Raw genomic sequence first — 7,020 nt, 5'->3', positions numbered from 1 at the left:
TGTCTCATGGAATTATGTCCGATGAAAACATCTTGTAGGCTTTTCTTTTTGTTGTTCCTCTCTTGGTACTTCTTTACTTTCTGATACTTGAAGTTTATCATGGCTCAGATATTTCCTCTGTGAGTCCTTGTAGCAGCCTTTTCTTCAGACAGTCCTGATCCCTTTTATTAGAAGATGGTATTAAAAACTTGCATTTGGAAGCTAAGTGTAATCAACTGACAATGCACTGAAATATATGCAAATATTCTGACCTGTGCATGTACACTTTATTAGAAAGATTTCTTTGAGAAACTGTCTGTAATCATGTTAAGATAAAGATGAGTTTTTATAGATGTCACCCACCTGATCCATTATGTTGTGGATATCGTAGCCTCTCCCTTTGCTTATGTGCAACTTCCTCTTCCAGTGCCGAGAACCCCGCCTTCCACCATCTGTCATTGTACTAATCCATGGCTGTCTCTGTTCCAGATGACAGACATGGTGGTTTCAGCATTCTTAGCTTCTACCCTCAAGGAAAGAATTTTATAAAATAGAGTCCACTGTTTAGATGCAGGGTATTTTGCCTTTGGTCTATAGACTGCATTTATTTACAAATTTGCTGAGGTCAGCACCTTTTATCCCAGCACCAACAGGGAGTATTTTCTCCCACACACCTTTTTTGTTTTTAAAAATTCTGGGAGTTCCCGTAGTGGCGCAGTGGTTAACAAACCCGACTAGGAACCGTGAGGGTTGTGGGTTCGGTCCCTGCCCTTGCTCAGTGGGTTAACGATCCGGCGTTGCCGTGAGCTGTGGTGTAGGTTGCAGACACGGCTCGGATCCCGCGTTGCTGTGGCTCTGGCGTAGGCCGGTGGCTACAGCTCCGATTGGACCCCTAGCCTGGGAACCTCCATGTGCCGCGGGAGAAATAGCAAAAAAAAAAAAAAAAAAAAAAAATTCTGGAATGCATCCTGTGGCACTCGCATTTCCTAAAATTTAACATATTGTGATTTGTTGTGCTGTAAAAATGTATGGGTTTAGACAGATGTATAGTTGCAGGTATTCATCAGCAGAGTATCATGTGGAATATTTCAGTCCCCCACCCACAACCTGTTTACCATCTCAGTTTTACCTGTTCCAGAACATCGTACATGGGGTCATCCAACGGGTAGCACTTCAGATTGCCTTCTTTTACTTAGCAGTAGGCGTGTTTCTGCATAGAGTGAAGGTTCATTCCTTTATATTTCTGAATACTATTCCATTACCTGTGTATGGGGGGTACTTTTCCCTCTACCCTTCTTGGTTTTCCCTGTGATCCCCCCTCGTAATGAAAGTGAAAGGCTGATGAACTAGAGGAAAGCACTCAGAAGGTTAATATCATGCGTGTATCCTACATGCAAAGGAAAGATTCATGAAGACTGAGGAACACCCTGAAACGGCCCAAGCCACCACCTTAAATGCCATCTTCATCTACAGACAAGAATGGAGGAGTCTGGTTTTTGTGTAGACCTAAGTGTTAGCATTCTCCATTGATAAGAATTTCTTGAGACTTAGTCATCCTTCCATTCCTGTTATGGAGAGGGAGACAACCTTTCAAATGGAGATTTTCCTTGTAAATGTACCTTTTCCTCAAAAAAAGTGTAATCTTGATTTGATTTTCAGAGATTCTCCAATGTGTTCTTTTTTAAAAAAATAATTAGCTTAAAATATTCCTTACATTAACAGGCATATTTAGCTCCCCTTGAAATGGACAGACCCTGATTCGCTTATGCATGTTTCTTTTTCATCTTTTTAGGGCCACACCTGTGGCATATAGAGGTTCCCAGGCTATAGGTCAGGATGTTTATTTGAGATTTTTCTTATTTTTTCAGAAAGGATTTTATCACTTTGAACTTACTTCTAGGAACTGCTTTTGCGGCATCCTACAGATTTTGTACCTTTTTTTTGGTTCATTGCTGTTTGTTTCAAGGTATTTTAAAGTTTCCTCTTTGATTTCCTTGTTGGTCGATTTTTTTTTTTTAGTAGCACATTGTTTAGTCTCCATGAGGTTGTTTTTTTTCTCATTTCTTTCCCTGTGATTGATTTCTAGTTTCACGCCTTTGTTGTCAGAGAAGATGCTTGAAATAACTTCTATATTCTTATATTTGTTGAGGTTAGTTTTGTGCCCCAGTATGTGGTCAGTCCTAGAGAATGTACTATGTATACTTGAAAAGAATGTATATTCTGATTTTTTTGGATGCAGTGTCCTGAAAATATCCATCAAATGTAACAGTTCTATTCATTTAGCATCTCTGTTGCCTTATTGATTTTCTGTCTAGAGGGTTTGTCCTTTGATGTGAATGGGGTGTTAAAGCCTCCTAATCCTACTATTAATTTATTCCCATCAAATCTTCTTTTTCTGTTGGTTTTTTGTATTTGCTCTTATATTAGGTGCGTATATGTTGATGAGTGTAATATCCTCTTCTTGAATTGATCCTTTTAACATTAAATACTTTCTTCCTTTATCTTTCTTTTTTTTTGTTTTTTTTTGTCTTTTTTGTCTTTTGTTGTTGTAGTTGTTGTTGCTGTTGCTATTTCTTGGGCCACTCCTGCGGCATATGGAGGTTCCCAGGCTAGGGGTCGAATCGGAGCTGTAGCCGCCGGCCTACGCCAGAGCCACAGCAACGCGGCATCCGAGCCGTGTCTGCAACCTACACCACAGCTCACGGCAACGCCGGATCGTTAACCCACTGAGCAAGGGCAGGGACCGAACCCGCAACCTCACGGTTCCTAGTCGGATTCGTTAACCACTGCGCCACGACGGGAACTCCCCTTTATCTTTCTTGATGGTCTTTGTTTTAAAGGATATTTTGTATTGCGACTCCTACTTTCTTGTCATTATCTTTTTTTCCATTCCCTCTCTTACAATCTATGTATGTCCTTTTCCCTATGGAGGGTCTCTTTTAGGCAGCATATTGTTGGCTCTTGCTTTTTTCTTTTTTTTTCAATCCAGTGTGACACTCTATGTCTTTTGATTGGAGCATCCAGTCCATTGACATTTAAGGTAATTAATTTTTTTTACTCAATGAATTCTATTACATTTATAGTTGTACAATGATCAACAATTATCAAAACCCAATTTTATAGCATTTCCGTCTAAGGTACTTATTGATATGTATATACTGCCATTTTATTTTGAAAATTCTTAAAATTTCTTTTGTTTTTTTCCTTTTTTTATTGCTCAGTGATTTTTATTACATTTATAGTTGTACAACTATCATCACAAACAAATTTTATCGCATTTCCATTGCAAACCCCCAGCCCATCCCCCCACCCCCCATAATTATTGCCATTTTAAACCTTGTTTTCCAGCTGATTCTGGGTTTTCCCTTTGTTCCTTTCTTTTTCTTTTTGTGGTTTGATGATTTCTGTGTATTTTATGCTTGTCTCCTCTTCTTGCTGGTTTTTTTTTTTTTGAATCTGTTGTTTGTTTTGGATTTTTCATTGCCCTGTTTTTAAGTCTATTAGCCCTTTCTTATATGTGCTCACTTTAGACTGATAGTCGTATAGTGTCAAACACATTGTAAAAAAAGAAAAAATATATAGATTTTCTTCCTCTCCTTCCCCGCATTTTATGACGTTGATGTCCTTGTTTGCATCTTCATGTTTACCCTTTGGCTGTTCCTTGTGTTTGTCTCTGCTTTCACGAATAGCTTTTCTTCCTCGTAGGTCTGTGTACCGACGAATTCAAGTGCTTGCTTTCCAGCATGATCTCCTCCATCCTGTATCTTCTTTCTTCTTCCCCAGTTTGAGGAGACCATTCAATATTTCTGCTTGGATAGATTTAGTATTGCTGTATTCCTTTAGCTTTTGTTTGTCTGAGAATGTCTTTATCGTTTATCCTTGGTGACCTGGTGAGGTGAGGGTGGCAGGCTGTGCCTGGTTGTAGGGCCCTTGGCAGTGGCAGGGACCCCCTAGGAGGTGGGGGAGGTGTCTGGAGCCCTTGGCACTGGTAACAGTGTGGTGGTGTGCATTCCCAGGAAGGTGGGTGCAATGGCAGCGCTCAGTTGCGTGGTCCTCTACAATGGCAACCTCTGGGGTGACTGGGGCAGTAGGCAGTGCCTGGTCATGGGACCGTCAGTGCTGGCGGACTGTGCCCACCTCTGGAGTCAGAGTTGGCTGCAGAGGTTTGCACCTGCTCCCATAGCCCATGAAAGAGGCACCCTGCTGCCTGAGGGTCTGTGTGCATAGAGAAGGAAGTTCCTGTGGTGGTCCTGCTCCCCCTTTTCTCACCCTCCCCAGCAATGGTGCCTTGCTCCTGTGGTGGTCCCAGGCCTCCTCCCACAGTGCCTTGGTTATGGGGCACCACTCTCTAGGTGCCCCCCATTCTACTTCCATACAGCCAACCCTAGTTGTTTCCCTGGTGCTGACTTCCAAAGCCTGAAGCTCAGCACCCAGGCCCCGCCTGAGTGTCTCCGGCAGTGGTGTGCTGGGCAGTGGCACTGATCATCTGTGCGGCTCTCTGCCTTTCCTTCCTCAGACCGGTTGCTGTGCTTTTCTCTGAGGCTTTGAAGTGCCTCCTCCATCCCAGCTGATTTCCCTGCCAGTCAGGGGCCTCCCAGGGTGCAGATTCCTTTCCTCTGACACAGATACTTCTCTGGAGTGTTCGTCATGTCCTGAATTCTTTTTTTCCCTTATCTCTTTTTTCCCTTTTGTTCTACCCAGTCATGTGGTAGGTTTTTTTTTTTTCCGCCCTTTTTGAAAGTCTGAGATCTTCCAGCATTCACTAGATATGAGCATCTACTGATGAGATTCATTTTAAGAATCTCATCTGATGAGATTCATTTTAAGAGTAGATTTTAAAAAATCTTTGTAGGAGAAGGTGAGCTCCACATCATATTCCACCATTTGATCCTGGATACCCATGTACAGTTTTTATAGTTTTGCATTTTAAATTGTGCCTACGGACAATGTTGAGTAAATTTTGGTTTAAGTTGTAACATTTGTGTCTGCATTCTCTTGATTGCATATGGTTTCCAATTAATTAATTATTCTCTAAGTATTTTTGAAGAAGGCATGGGATATTTGGCCCTCTTTCAGTTTGAATTTCCAAATGTAGTGGATCCTGCAGTCTTGCCTTCTCAGAGCATGGCCTCCACTGAACTGAGAGGTTGTGGCCTGCATGTCCCAGCTGGCCAGCAGGGGGCGCCAAGCTCGCCTCTCTTACCCTTGAGGTTCCTGTGTGGTCCATGGGTGAACCTGGCTCATGAAGGAACTTGGCTCCTCATGTTGCGGAAAGAAGCTCGGTCCCTTCAGGGTCTGCAACGGTTTCAGCTTTGGGATTACACTCAGGCGAGTCCATGCAGGCAGGAAATACATGTCTTCAAGATCTACCATGTGGCCCCACCGTGGGAGGAAAAGGGGGTGCTGGGAGATTTCTCTATCTGGCTTAGTGTTATGGGAGGGGGCGTCTATTTTCAGAGGATCCAGCAGAGGAAGGGCTTGATGTGAAAAATCATAGATTTTAGTCGGTTTCCTATGTGGTGCTTATGGCGTCCAGGGTTCTTTGGCGTGTGGTGTCCTGGCACCATGTATTGAAAGGACTGTCCTTTCCCTTGTTTGTGTTCTTGGCTCCTTTGTTATGAGGTAACTGTTGACATACCAATGGATTTATTTCTGTGCTCTCTATTCTGTTCCTCTTGTCTAGGTCCCTGTTCCTGTGCCAATGCCACACTGTTTTGGTGACAGTAGCTTCATAGTGTCCTATAAAGTCAGGGAGGGAGATGCCTCCAGCTGAGTTCTTGTTTTTCAGGATCACTTACGGTATTCAGTATTCTTCAGTGTTGCATACAGATGGTAGGATTTCTTGTTCTGTTTCTGTGAAAAATGTCATTTGAATATTGGAGGGATTGCTTTGCATGTACATACTGCTTCTATTGCCAGATTAAGTCACATGGGCCCCTCCCTGGAGGTCTGCATGACTTAACTCTGTCACGAAATTTGATGAGCCAGGTAGGAGGCCAGGCTTGGCTCTGCTGTTCCATCCAGTAACTCAGCCAGTCCTTGCTCACTGACCTGGAATCAATGAAGCTGGTTACATAATGGCAGTGTCCCCATTCCTTGACCTCTGGGCCAGTGAGGGCTCCTGAATTCATTCTGAGGTCAAAAAGCAGTCAAGAGTTATTTGAAATGCTCCCCAGGTAAAGACCCTTCCTCCACCCTGGCACTTCTAAAACAAGGATGCTTGCTCTGGATTGGGTTTGTGTTGAGAAACCAAATTACATGGAGTGCTGACCCCACTCAAGCCAATAAAGCCAAGGTTGGTTATAGGGGTGGGCAGATTAAGGGAAAGGAATCTGGCCATCTGGTTGGAGTGAGACCTCTATTGAGAGGACTGGACGGAGTGGTTGGTCTTCTGAATCCAGCTGATCCTCTAGTAGTGCATGAGATAAAGAATTCACCATCTGGTTGGACAAGTTCCTGGCAAGGGGATTGGACGTGATGGTAAGTCATCTAGAGATCAGCACACGGTAAGAAATTTCCTTGGTGTCCTGTGTGTTTCCAAACTCCTAGTCTCTGTTCTGGATATGAGTGACTTCAATCTCTGTTATATTCTTTCTGATCTTAGGGTTGGGGTTAGGCTGGTGTAACAGTTAATGGATTAGGGTTCAGGTTCCAGTTTCAGACTTGGGAGACCAGTTAGGTTTTGGATTAAGGTAAGTGTTAAGGTTAATGTAAGGCTTAATGTATGAGTTACAGACAAGGAAGGGTATGGTTTAGATTAAGGGTTAAGTTTAGAATAAGAAGAGTGGATAGGGTTAGTGTATGGGTTAAAATGAGTAGGTGCAGGGCTGTAGACCAGGACAGTGCAGGGTTAGAGCTAGGAAGAGCCCAGGGCCCTATTTAGGGAAAGATCATGGATTTGGTAAGACACAATGTAGGGTCTTAGAGAATCATAGGTATCCATTTAGGACAGAAGAGGGCTTTATTTAAGGACAAAGGAGGTCTCTAGAGAGCAACAGTGGTTGGCTATTGGTAGGGAGAAAGCAAGGCTAAGTTAGGAAA

This window comes from Phacochoerus africanus, chromosome 5, assembly GCF_016906955.1.
Source record: "Phacochoerus africanus isolate WHEZ1 chromosome 5, ROS_Pafr_v1, whole genome shotgun sequence".
Classification (NCBI taxonomy): Eukaryota; Metazoa; Chordata; class Mammalia; order Artiodactyla; family Suidae; genus Phacochoerus; species Phacochoerus africanus.
This window is presented reverse-complemented; position numbering follows the sequence as displayed.